General features: G+C 45.2%; 1 long non-coding RNA gene across 1 annotated transcript; it reads left to right on the top strand.

The window, feature by feature from the left end:
* The first annotated feature begins 5,257 nt into the window (after nucleotides 1-5,257).
* LOC116658122 lies at nucleotides 5,258-7,384 on the top strand. The gene is made up of 3 exons (XR_004313294.1): nucleotides 5,258-5,356; nucleotides 5,495-5,956; nucleotides 7,258-7,384. It is a non-coding gene; the product is annotated as an uncharacterized LOC116658122 (long non-coding RNA).
* Nucleotides 7,385-13,576: the final 6,192 nt, after the last annotated feature.

The following is a 13,576-nucleotide window of genomic DNA, read 5'->3' as shown; positions in this document are numbered from 1 at the left end:
GAATTCAAGACTAAAAGGGTCCAAGTAGACAATTTAACTCCTTCATTTTAATGATTAAGAAAATCAGATGCAAAGCTCATTATGGGTGCAGCCAGCAGGTTTATACAGGGCTGGCTGGGTTTCCCGTGAGGACTGCCTCTAACCACCATCCTCTGAACACGGGCAGTGGAACGTATGCTCTGGGTTCGTTCAGCCTGTTCTGAATTTCAGTTAATTGCTCCTTCTTACAGGGTGTTCCTTCCATTCCACTCAAGGAATGACAGCAACCAAAATGGTGGAAGGTTCACCTCCTAGTTGGCCTTAATGATTAAGAGGTATGGCTTCTAGTAGACCTTGAGCTTCATTATATGCGCATTGTAACAGCATGATCAAATAACATGCCCGCAGGCAACATGACAGCCCCAAGGCTAACCACAAAAGGCCAAAGAATGGGCGGTGGCCCAGTCCCTGGGAATCCCAGCCCCTTCCCCAGGGCAGTTGGATTGATCCCACCTGTAGGCATGTGAAGCTACTGAGACCATAAAAAGTGACATTACCACTCCTAGTGGCCCTTTGCGCTCTCTCCCCCCTTTGGAGACGCCCACACTCTGTCCGTGGTGTGTGTACCTACTTTTACTTTAACCTGAGCACCCAGTTCCCACACCTCTTTCTTTGCCTTTCTGTTGCCTTACACTCTATGCAGCATCTCTCTAAATAAATCTACCTTTACTCAACATTGGCTCGCAGTTGAATTCTTTCCTGCGCGAAGCCAAGGACCCACACTTGGCGGGGCACGTCCCAGGGGCTCAGTCAAGACCTGGAACTTGGCCCTCCTCACGCCCCACATCCGTTTTCCTGCATCACCATAGTCCGTTCCTTCCTGACATCTGGGGGTTTTTTGCTTTGTTTTTCCTATCTTCTTTTCTAGCTTTTATTTTTTTTTCCTCTCTGATTGCTTTCACTTATTAAAAAGGCTAAGGTTTGAATAAAGAGCCAGGTCATCAATGTAAGAGTCCTGATAAAGTTGATAATACTGGTACTGATAGCAGTACCTCGCACTCCGTTGTTCTTTCTAGCTGGCAAAGCTGTTTCAGTATCATGTTCTCTCCCCATCATCACACTCCCGGGAGATGAGTTAGGTTGGTGTTATTTTTGTCATCTTATACGGAAACCAAGGCTGGGGTGAGGGAACTGATGTGCCTGAGGACCCCGCCCCAGGACAGGAGATGAACTCGGGGTCAAGCCTGTGTTTTAGGACTCTGAGCTCAGAACTGCTCTGCTTCTCCGGAGTGCAGTCCACTCAGAGGGTGAGTCAGAAGACATTTTGCTGCCAGGAAGTACAAGGCGATTAAACTATCACCAAGGTTTTGGGTAAACGTAAGGGGAAAACAAATGTCGACAGGTCAATAAAACATGGGAACCATTTACTGAAGGAAACTGTGTAGTCACTCCCTTGATGGAGGGCTTACCTGAAGAAGCAGGTTCCCAGTTATTCCCCGAAGCATTCCAAAGCATGTTTCCAGAAGACAATTTGGCAACGTGCATCAAAAACAGTAAAGACATGACTAATAGTAATCTTGGGTGATTACTCAATATCTTCAAAATCGGTTTCTTCATCTGGTAATAATAGGGTTTGGGGGAGGATTAAATAAAGTAACGTTAACTATCCTGGCATAGTGAGTTCATTCAATAAATATTGCCAGTGTTTAACCATGACAATATTTTCACTTGTATAAGGAAATAACATGCACAAAGATTTAGTGATAAAGACATTCTTAGCTGTGTTTTTATAAATAACACTAAAAATTTGGGGAAAAACAAATGTCCAGCAATAGAGGATTGGTAAAAATAGGGCCTGCTGGTACAGCTAGGTGCTGCACTATTAGACAGTCATTTAAATGATTATAATATATGTTATTCAATGGGAAGATGTTTTCAATTTATTGTATTTCAAAAAAGCAAATCATAAAATATTAAGGATACTGGGGTTTTTTTTGTTGTTAAAGTGTATGTATAAGAGAGATAGAGACATAGACAAAAATCTGGTTGGATTTATATCACTGTGTTAAATGGATGTGGAGCATGAGGAGGGCCGGGTCCCAGGTCTGGGTTGAGCCCCTGGGACATGCCCCGCCAAGTGTGGGTCCTTGGCTTCGTGAAAGAATTCAAGTGCGAGCCACCGTTGAGTTAAGGTAGATTTATTTAGAGAGACACACACTGCATAGAGTGTAAGGCAACAGAAAGGCAAGGAAAGAGGTGTGGGAACTGGGTGCTCAGGTTAAAGTAAAAGTAGGTACACACACCACGGACAGAGTGTGGGCGTCTCCAAAGGGGAGAGAGAGCGCAAAGGGCCACTAGGCGTGGTAATGTCACTTTTTATGGTCTCAGTAGCTTCACATGCCTACAGGTGGGATCAATCCAACTGCCCTGGGGAAGGGGCTGGGATTCCCAGGGACTGGGCCACCGCCCATTCTTTGGCCTTTTGTGGTTAGCCTTGGGGCTGTCATGTTGCCTGCGGGCATGTTATTTGATCATGCTGTTACAATGAGCACATAATGAAGCTCAAGGTCTACTAGAAATTAAACCTCTTAATCCACCATTTTGGTGTTAAACTGCTGTCATTCCTTGAGTGGCTGTGCCCTGCCCGCTTCCCACCTGTCTCAGAGGTACCAGGGACTGAACCCAGGACCTCGTGTATGCTAAGCATGGTGCTCTATCCTCCCCTAACTTTCTTATTTTCACTTATCTGTTTAAAATTTTTTTCCAACAATGACCATGCAGTTTATGGGGGAAAAAATGTTATATTTATTTAAAAAATTCTAAGCCTTCTTGCCGCCCATTCTCTTCCTCAGCTTTGCTGCCGGGCACTAGAAACAAAACATTCACTAACCCTCACTTAACAAGTCTTTTTTGACTGTCCATTCTAGGCCAGGCACTGTTCTAGGCACGGATGGCAGAAGTAAACAAGATGGCCAAAGCTGCCCTTGAAGAACTTACATTTTAGTTGAGGGAAGCCCCAAGATAAGCACATAAAGGAGGAGGGTAGACCCCACATCGGAAGAGGGGTGCATTGCTGGGGGAGCTGCCCCTCAGAGCAATTGTCCCAATTTCCCCCCTGCTCCTCCCAGCACCCTGCAGGCAGAGTCCTAACCTCATTTACTTGGATAAAAGTTGCTTATCTCTTGTCCCAGTGAGTGAGCTCCTTGGTGGGGGAATGCGCTGCGTCAATGCCAGTGACTTACACCTTCGTATGAGTCATTTCCTGGGAGTAGATTATCTGACCTTGATGGGGAAAGGGGGAGGAAGGGAAAGTACAGCAAACACGAGATGGGAGTGAAGGAGTCTGACCTCACCGCCCCGCCACCTTCAGAAAAGCAGGCGACCTGGAGGTGGGGTGGGGCAGGCCTGGGTGCGGAGTGAGCGTGGAAGTGGACAGGCGAGTGGGCCAGACTTCCTGCTTTTTTCCAGGTTTCCATGGACTCATCTTGGTTGTGCTCAGATCTGAAAGCCAACAGCAATTTCTCTTCTCTTTCCCTCTCCCAGTGCTTCCCTTCTACTGTTCAGAAATGAATTCATGGTTTTTTTTAAATTGAAGTATAGCTGATTTACAATGTTTCAGGTGTACAGCAAAGTGATTCAGTTAGACATACATATATATTCATATATATATATATAGACATACTATATTTTTTTCAGATTCTTTTCCACTGTAGGTTATTAGTAGATATTGAATACAGTCCCCTGTGCTGTATAATAGGTCTTTGTTGTTTATTTTAAATATAGTAGTTCGTATTTGTTAATCCCAAATTCCCAATTTATCACTCCCCTCTTTCCCCTTTGGTAACCAAAAGTTTGTCTTCTATGTCTGTGAGTCTATTTGTTTTGTAAATAAGTTCATGTGTATCATTTTTTTAGATTCCACATGTAAGTGATATATGATATTTCTCTTTGTCTGTCTGACTTAATTCACTTAGTATGATCATCTATAGGTTCATCCATGTTGCTGCAAATGGCATTATTTTATTATTTTTTATGGCCAAATAATATTTCATTGTATATATGCACCACGTCTTTATCTGTTCATCTGGTAATGGACATTTACGTTGCTTTCAGGTCTTGGCTACTATAAATAGTGCTGCTATGAACACTGGGGTGCATGTATCATGATTAAAGTTTTTGTCTTTTCCAGATATATATATGCCCAGGGTGAATTCATGTTTTAAGTGTATTTTAGATCTTATCTCTTCCAGGGCTTGATCCTCTGGATTCCCTGACACCACTTTATAAGATGACATTTGTTCATGTTTCTCCTATGCAAGGATTAATTTTTATATTGTGTTGTAGTTAGAAATGTAGGCACTGTACTTCTCTTATAAAAATAGATGATCATAATGGACAGGGCTTGTGTCTGTGATGTCTATGTATCTTATAAATACTCTCTTCATGGTGGCACAGTCTGGGCTACATATCAAGTGTCTGATAAGTATTTGTTGGGTGAGTTGAGTGAATGCAAACTTTGCTACCTACGGGTACCCCCTGAGTCATCCACCCTGGGATTCCACGCAACAGTAAGTTGCCATGGCAACAGCCAGACTGGCTCCTCTGCCATTGCGTCCCATTCTCACCCTTACCTCTGGGCTACAACATGTGGAAAGAGACAAAGTCTAGATCTGAAAGTATTTAAGCCATGAGGTTGGTACTTAGCCACACAGTGAAACAGAGAATCCAGCTGCCAATCTAACTGGCTTGGTGGAGCCAATACTGTGGTAGTTGGCCATAACGTTGCATAGATGGAAGGGATCTTTGATTTTTCTGAGGGAAGGGAAGAGCCAGTAGGGAAAGAAATATGCTCACATGGCAAGAAATTTCAAATACCAACTAGATGTTTAACGGCTTAGTTGCGTTGCATATGATTCAGTTGAATGCCTGCCAGGAGTCTTCCCCCCAAGCCAGACCTGACTGCCTTGTAAGGCTCTTGAACTTCAGCAAGGTGAGAGGCTAGAACCTTTGGCGTGTATATTTATAGACCATCAGAGACAGGCGAGCCATCACAGTAATTCCTGGAGTGTATATCTTCCCCTCCCATAATCTAAACAAACTTCACCCAGCAGCGTGGGGATGCTAATCCCTGCGAACCCTAACCATATCCCTTGTCCTGGAATGTTTCCCTGGCAACTTGACCGTATAGGGAACGGTGTGGGGAGGCTATGGAAGGAGCCACAGTGAAGATGATGAATTAGAGCGGAACTGTGTGTGGCAGCATGTGGAGTGGAGGGCGGCGGGGGTGATCTGCCCTGGGCTTTTCCTGTGTTTCTCATCCTCATCTCTCCCAGTCCCATGGGCCGTATAAATTCTCACATCTGCGCCAGCCAGACAGGTGAGCATTAATAACTTTCAGTTTGTAGAAAGATAGCTCAAAGGAGGTGAAGAGTGACTTTTCCTAAATCATGAGGTTTGAACAAAATTACTTTCAGAAACTTTGCATTTTTATTCTGTTATTATTATTTGTTTCCAGCGTTCAGATGGCATCACTGAGACCACCGGTCCCAGGCGACAGTCCAGAGAGAGTGCTGTTCACTATATTTTAAGATGTTCAGTCTTAATATATGATACAGTTGAGGCATCGGATCCCGCTCTCGACAATGTCCTCATTCTGCTTCACGTGTGGAACTTTATGTCTTTGTCCGGATCCTTCTGTCAGTGCTGTTGAGTGAAGGGTGAATCACGGACGGAACACACACCTATGGAGAGTCAAGCAATGATTTCCAACAATTATGCAAAAGTCGTTTCCCTTTATTGTTCAACATTGATTGTTCATGAGCTGTGCTCCAGGCACCGACCAGAACCTTTGGAATACCTAACAAACCGATGAAAACCTCAATCTACATTTAAGTTGGGGGAGAAACAGTACCTATAGACCCTATACATTAAGAAAATTATACACTACATTAGAGGTGACAACTGCTGTGAACAGAAGGTAAGGGAGGGAGGTAAAAGGGGGAGGGGGAGTGGGGCATAGCATGTCAACGTTCAGATAGGGTGTGCAGGGGGGGGCCACACTGAGAAGGTGACATTTGACCAAGGAGCTGAAGGAAGTGAGGGGCAGGGGCATTTTGAAACCTGAGCCAGGGCATCAGAAACAGAGGAGGCCAGCTGCGGAAAGGCCTTGGGTTGGGGGCTGTGTCACTGGTGCCTTTGAGAAGCACGAGCAGGGTCCAGGGATCAGGCTGGATCACAGGCTGTTCTGGAAAAGGAGTAGGAGGCAGGGGGCTCAGATATAGGAGTGGGGCCGGTGGGGAGCAGGTAAGCACTTTAGCTTTGACTTTGAGGAGACTGGGGACTTTTAGAGAATTTAGGCTGAGCAAGGACGTGCATCTTTTGTTCAAAAAAAAAAAAAAAACAAACAAAACCCTAAAGAGAACAGGCAGACCCCTTAGGAGGCTACAACAGTGACCCAGGCCGGAGATGGTGCTGCTCAGACAGGGGTGGGGACCGTGGAGGGGGCAAGTGGTCAGATTCCAGATGTTTTGTGAAAATACTGCTAATAGGACTTTCTCATGGGTTGGAGTGAAAAAAACAGATCTCGATATGATACACACGTGTATGCCTTGTTCTACTAAAGAGTGGGACGTGGCATCCATACCAAACTGTACATAACTGTTACCTGGAGGGTGGGGACGGGTGGGAGGGAGAGATTCGGGGCTTTATACATGTGCTTTCATGTGTGTACCTTTCAGGGGGGTTGGCCCGTTGTAAATCCTGCTGTTGCTTTCTGTGGTTTAAAAACAAAAACCAAGAACTGATTTGTAAAAACAGTGCATCCTGGTGCTCCTCTGACTTGCCCTCACCTGCCTCTAAATACTGCTGGGGCTCCCCGAGCGATCTGTCGCTGGCCCACGCCCCAGTCCTAAATGCAGGGCTTTGGCTGTCCGTGTCGGTGTTTGTCACCACTGCCAAGGGCTTGGCGCGGCTGGGAATAATGTGCACCCTTCAGCTCCACTGATATTACACACAAATTTAAAACAAGAATATATCATCTCTGAGGACCTCTGCTGTGTCTGGCGGCACTGGGGGCTCGAGAGAGGCACCTCGGGCAATCTGGGTGGCTTTGTGCCTGTGGCTGCGAGTTGCTTCTTCACATCTGGTGTCATTAACACAGAAAAAAGAATGAAATGTGATGGTCTCTAAGCCAAGAGCCCAGGAGAGATGATCAACTCCCCACTTCCCTTTCTTGGCATTTCTTTCTCTTTTCTCGCTCTTTCTTTTTGGCTATCACAGGTCTCACAAGGCAGGGATGACAGTCACTGGAGACAGCTGCGGCTTTGTCCTGGGCCTGCCCTCCACACGCATGCCTGCGCGGCTCACAGAAATGTCCTCATGGAGAAGGGAAGGAACGCTTTCTACAGTGCAAGGAGTTATGTAGCTTTTATTTATCCCCTTTCGTGGCGGGGGGCGGGGGTGGAGGGAGGACGGTGCACTCCATATTTGGCCTAAAAATATCTCCAGTGTGCTTCAAAATATTTGTCACCCACACAGAGAATCCTGCATATCCTCGCCACAGAGCCTGGGAAAGAACAGAGAGAGGTGCGCTGAGAAGGACTTCCTCTCACCGGTCTCCCAGCAGCAATTCTAGAGCGCGAAGGTCTTTGTCTTCTAAGGCCCAGATCTTGGCTTTCTGGGTGTCTGCCTCTGATTTTGCTGTGTGCTCTGCTGACTCTGCGAAACGCAAACTTGAATGAAACACTCAGCATCACTTCCCCATGAATCCAAGATGCTTCCGGGCATGGGTGGGAGGGCACATCAGACCCAGGGACAGCTCTGACCCTCCATCAAATTGGCCAAAGGGTCCCAGGTACCACTCTGTGGACAATGCTGTTCAGCCTCTCCGCGGGGGGGTTCCCCATCCAGGTCCCGTCTGGCACCCAGGTGCATGCTTCTCCTGATTCTTCTCTCAGGGAGCAGAAGCTCAGTTTGTGGAGTTAAAACACTTCCTTCTATGAGTGTAAATGACTCCTATTTATACTTGAGTGCCTTTCCCAAGACGGTCCCACTACTGGGTCTGAGGCCAGCATTTCGGAAGTCCTCAGCTGCGCATCTTCAGACTTGAGGGCACAGAGGCTGGTGTCACCCGCCCTGGCTTGTCTGTGAGACTCACAGCGATGCACTGGTCTCCCTTTTCTCTTTTGTCCTTTGAACATGTGCAAATGCAATTGTTGCCAAATCCCTGAAAGCAATGTTTCCCTGACTTCTCGTATGTGTGATGAGACTTCCCTCAGCTCTTTAGATGTTACTTCTGTTTTTGTTTCTCTTATTAATTGTAAACATTAAGAGAAACCAAAGGGCTAGTTCCTTCTCATGTCCATTCTAACAGAGGATGTATTTCTCCTGTACTCAAATCAAATCAAACTCTGTTCCTAAAGGGTAAGCTGGTTTGAGAACTGCTGATAACCATACAGTTATGCTCTTGGGCGTGACTGATTTTGACTCCAATGGTCACTCATTAAATTGTTCGTTGGTGACTCAACTATTAGATCATACATCCCTCTGGCTCCCCCAATTTACTGCTTTTGACCTTAACTCTACAGCTGATCTGTGTGACGTTGGTAAGTTATTGAACTTCTTAGTCCTAGAATGTAAAGTGAGGATGATAATGGTACCTACCCTTAGGGCCATTGTAGGATTGAGCAGGGCACCCATGTATAGTACTCAACGTATAGTCAGTACCCACACGGGTTAGCGCTCGTCACTCATCGCTCATTTTCCCTCTTGCATTGAGCAAGTGGAGGCATTTCTGCCTCAGAGGGTGGAGACTAGCTCAGTAATATGCCTCTTTTTCTCTTGCTTGCGGCTTTGACTGCTTCAGGCTACATTCTTCTCAATCACCAGATCTTTGGAAACAGTCCTGCCCTCAGCCACTTAAGCACTAGGGACCTTAAACAGCTTTTCTGTTTTCTTCTCAGTTCTATTCTTCTCCCCCTGCTTTCCCACATCTTCCTTCTTCTTTTTCACTCTCCCAGTCCCTTTCCCTTTCCAACGTGACCCTGCTTCTTCCTCTGTCTTTCTCTTAGTTAGGGTACACGATAAGCTGATGTAACAAAAAGACCCCCAGGTTGATATGGCTTAAAAAAAGGGTAAAGAGTTTGTTTCACCCTTTGAACTGGTCCAGAAGCAGTGGTGTAAGGGGTCTGTTCTCTACCAGGCCATTTGAAGGTCCAGATTCCCTCCTCCATTTGGTTCTCCCATCTCCTACGATATAGGGTTCACCTGCATGGTTGAAACCAGCTCACTCTGCATTTACATCTTCCAGCCTGAGGAAGTGGGGGCAAAGGACGTGGAGGGCAAGCAGATCCCTCTTTAAAAAAATGTATTCTGGAAGTTGGCACATTGGCCAACACTTAGCCACATGGCCATGCTTAGGTACGAGGGAACCTGGGGGACTACGTGCTCTGCAAAAATCCAGAGGAGCTCTGAGTCCTACTCCTAAAAGGAAGAAGGGGTAAATGGGAGACAATTCTTCTCTTTGCCATAACTTTAGGTCTGTTAGTGAAACTCACAGGGCATGGAATTTGAGGCTTTAGTAGCATGTTTCCCAAACTTTGCAGCAACTGAACATGTTCTCTCTTCCTCCTGCCTGAAATGCTCCCATCACGAAGCTCCTCATCTTTATCTGGTCACCCTCGTGTGAGGTTTCTGTGCCTGGATCTGAAGCACTCCTGCCACACTCAGGCGTGGTGAACCCAAGGAGGGAGGAGAAGAGGCAGTGGCCTGCAGTGTTCCCCACCCAGCCCTAGCCCTTCTTTCTGTGCCTGTTTCTGGCTTTCTCATTGCTTTTTTCAGGGCAGGTAGCCTCTGACGCCCTGGCAGTGAGAGGAGTTTCCCATAAGCCCACTGGTCTGGGCAGGTCACAGCAGGGCTGGGATAGCATCAGTCTTAACAAGTCAACTCTTCTGATTGTAAACAAGTGCACTTCTAGGGACAGCAGAGGGGAAAAGGGTGTGGATTAGGCCGGAGAGTGTTTCACTGAGGTACTGTGATAATCCTTTAGGAATTCATAGGTGGCAAGCAACTCAATTTAGTTCACTTAAATAGATTTTATTAGGTGGATATCAACGTACTCACAAAGGTTCCCCTCTGCCCTCTTTATGATCATGCCAAAATATGTCACTCAATCACGCTAATTCTTTAGCTTATACTCCGTGGGAAACATCATTTTAAGAGGGAAATGGTATGTTAAATGACCTTCGTTTATTGCTCTATTTGTGTCAAGCCCCAGAGTGATTCACATGCTTATGCAACCATAAAGTAATTGTGATGTCACCACACTGCTGATGTCTGAGGAGTGACCTCTCCTCGACCACTGTCGACATCCATGTTATGGATTCTCAACTTTCCTTTTAGTCTTAATCTTTGATCTCGGGCTAGAAAGTTATTTTGTCATGAAATCAAATGAGAGCCTCAAATTGAATACTTTATCATTTTTGTATTCTAATTTAATAACATAGACATACTTTTTTCTTATCATGAAATAGCTCCTTACGTATTTCTTCAATCCAATGAAGTTCATGAAACAGGCATTGCAAAAAGATTTTTTTAAATTTTCAGTTACTTATATAATATAATGACTTGCTTTCTAAGTAAATGAAGCTTACATTTGATCCTGGTGAATGGACCTAGAGGTTATCATACTAAGTGAAGTCAGACAGAGAAAGATGAATATTATATGATAGCACTTAAATGTGGAATCTAAAAAAAAATACAAAAAATAATACAAGACAGAAACAGACTCACAGACATAGAAAACAAATTTATGGTTACCAAAGGGGAAGGGGGGAGGGATAAATTAAAAGTATGGGATTAACAGATATACACTACTGTATATAAAGTTGATAAACAACAAGGATTTACTGTATAGCACATGGAACTATATTCAATATTTTGTAATAAGATGTAATGGGAAGAATCTGAAAAAGAATATATATATATTTATTAACAAAATCACTTAACACAATACTGTAAATCAACTCTACTTCAATTTAAAAGAATATAGGATTCTAAAGAACACAGTTGAGAAGGAAAATTGTATCATCTGCCACAGTGACCTTGGTTTCCTTCCTCCCGAGCTCAATATTTTTATCAAACATTTGAAAGAAATCTTAAGTGGCCTGATTATTAATTTGGGAATAACACAAAGTTGGGAAGGATGGATTCTGAGAAGTCAGAAACTGGAGTCAAAGTGAGATTGGCAGGCATCTACAATCTATACCGTATAGTTTAACATGGGTAAATTTTTGCCTTTAGTCAGACAAAAGCAAAACAAAACAATCCAAACAACTAAATAAATATAAAAGAATTTGTTTGGGAAAGATAAATGGAAAATAACCAACCAAAAGGCAATATAAGTCAATTGTGACCACCATGCTGCTGCTAAAAATCTTAAGTGGTCTTAGGTTGCACTGAGGGAAAAACGTGGCCAGCACAAGGTGGATGACAGGTCTGTTAACTTTTTTTGGATCATACTGCATTTAGAGACTTTTCTATAATTCTATATGATACATTTTCAGAGGCACAGTGGCAAACTAGAATGTATTCAGAGGAGAATCAGTGTTGAGGGTTTTGGAAATAATCATGTACAAAAACACTTGATGGAACTGGTGACTGTTCTACTGAAAACAGGTGGCTTGAGAACTACTCTCAAATCCTCAGATTAGCTGAGAACGCAGGGCTGACTTTGGGAGAGGGATCCTGTGACAAATAAGAGTACCACCTCCCTGACCTTAAGTGTTCAGAGTTTTATTTATCTGATGAGACTCCTCCTTTTTGGATTCAGAACAAAGGTCTAAACATCCTCTAAAATGACTCCACGAGACTGCTCTCGTCATTCCCACACCCTCTCCTTTCTTTGGTTCCTGATTTGCTTACTCCATCAGAGGTGAAACCTCAGTCATCCAGCCTCAAAACCACAAAGTCCATATATGTAAAAAACAGACAAACACATACATATACACACGGAGTCACCTTCAGCTCATTCTTGGTCCTGAGATACAACCGATTTTGTCCATCACACAGTGGCCTGGCCCAACCCAGGGACATTGACCAGAAACTTGCGGTTTCTATATATGTGGCAATGGTGGATGTGTTATCAAAGGCGTCTGTTAAATGCAAAATAGAGATTCTGCACATAGGAGGGAGGCAAGGGAAATTTTAAGGAGCAGCTCCCCGTTTCTGATTTTCTGACTCTGCATCAGTTTGTACAACCTTGAAAGCTTCCTCCTGGAAAGGGTCTGGCAGACGTTTAAGGGAAATCACATTCCCAAAGCCACGAGTGTATCCCATGATTTGAGTGTAGTTCCTGAGAGCCGGGGGGATGGCTTGGATGATCCCTAGAGTCCTCCCCGGCCGGAGAGATGTGACTTGTGCCTTGTGACGTCCTGGCATGGAGAACAGCTGCAGATTTGACAGGAAATTGTAGAAGATGGGAATTCACCATGAGACGAAATGTCTTTGTTGTTCTCAGCCTCCTGGGTCTTCAGGGCTCAGGGCCAAAATGTTGGAGACTGGGAAACGCAGGGGAATGTCTGTAGCTCCATTTTTTTTTTTCCAGATGGAGACTTAGATAATCAGCTTCTAACATCTGTATTATGAAGAGTTTTCCTCCACTAATCTTGTGGGTTCAGAGTGGAGCCAGAGGTCACCAGGTACTACATTTCTTCCTCTAAGGGCTGAGGTACAGCCCTGGGCATCCAGAAGAGCAGAGAGTTGGCTTCAGGGACATCTGAAGTTCTCTCCCTCGCCTTTATAGGTGGTCTACCTGGAGCAGCTCAGCCAGGAAGTTAGCTTTTTAATAGGGCTGGTGAACTGGGGGCCGGCTTCCACATCTCCCTAAGGGCCTGCAGACGTTTAAGGAAAATCACATCCCCAAAGCTGCTAGAAGGCCTGGCAGGAAACTCTGGGAGCTGGGGACATGGGTGATCGCTTATTCTTGCTTCCTGTCCACCCAGTTCATAGTTCTGGGATGTAGGGTCCAAGTTGTGGAGTCTGAGGACTCCTGGGTAACATTGTGGAGTGTGGGGAATCCTGGGTAACGCTGTGGAGTCTGGGGAATCCTGGGTAATGTGGAGTCTGGGGAATCCTGTATAATGTTGTGGAGTCTGGGGACTCCTGGCTAGCGTTGTGAAGTCTGGAGAATTCTGGATAATGTTGCAGAACACAAACTGCTACGTCCTCCTCTTCCCGCCTCCGATTTCTGCTTCCGATTACCACGTTTCGAGAACCTCTCCCCAGCTGGTGTGGGGAGTCTTCAGGGACACTCCTCCACTCAGCCCCATCCCACTGCTGACAGTGTGCTTTTCAGGACCTGTCAGGAAGGGCAGGTAAAGCCCTCGGACCCCTTGGCTCTGGGGAGTCTGATTGGAACAGCAGGCCAGTCACACCAGAAGGTCCTGATGACCCCTTACGGGATGTTCACAAGGTCACGTCTCCTTCTTGGAGGTCCTTCCCACTGCATCTGGTGACAGGGCTGGCTGTTCACTGGTGGGAAATTCTTGGTGGGACCGGAAGTCAATTTTTCCCTCTGTTATGTTGCCAGAGTCCTCTTTCT

This window comes from Camelus ferus, chromosome 20, assembly GCF_009834535.1.
Source record: "Camelus ferus isolate YT-003-E chromosome 20, BCGSAC_Cfer_1.0, whole genome shotgun sequence".
In the NCBI taxonomy this organism is placed as follows: domain Eukaryota; kingdom Metazoa; phylum Chordata; class Mammalia; order Artiodactyla; family Camelidae; genus Camelus; species Camelus ferus.
Note: the sequence above shows the minus strand (reverse complement) of the source record. Positions and strands in the feature narration are given on the sequence as shown.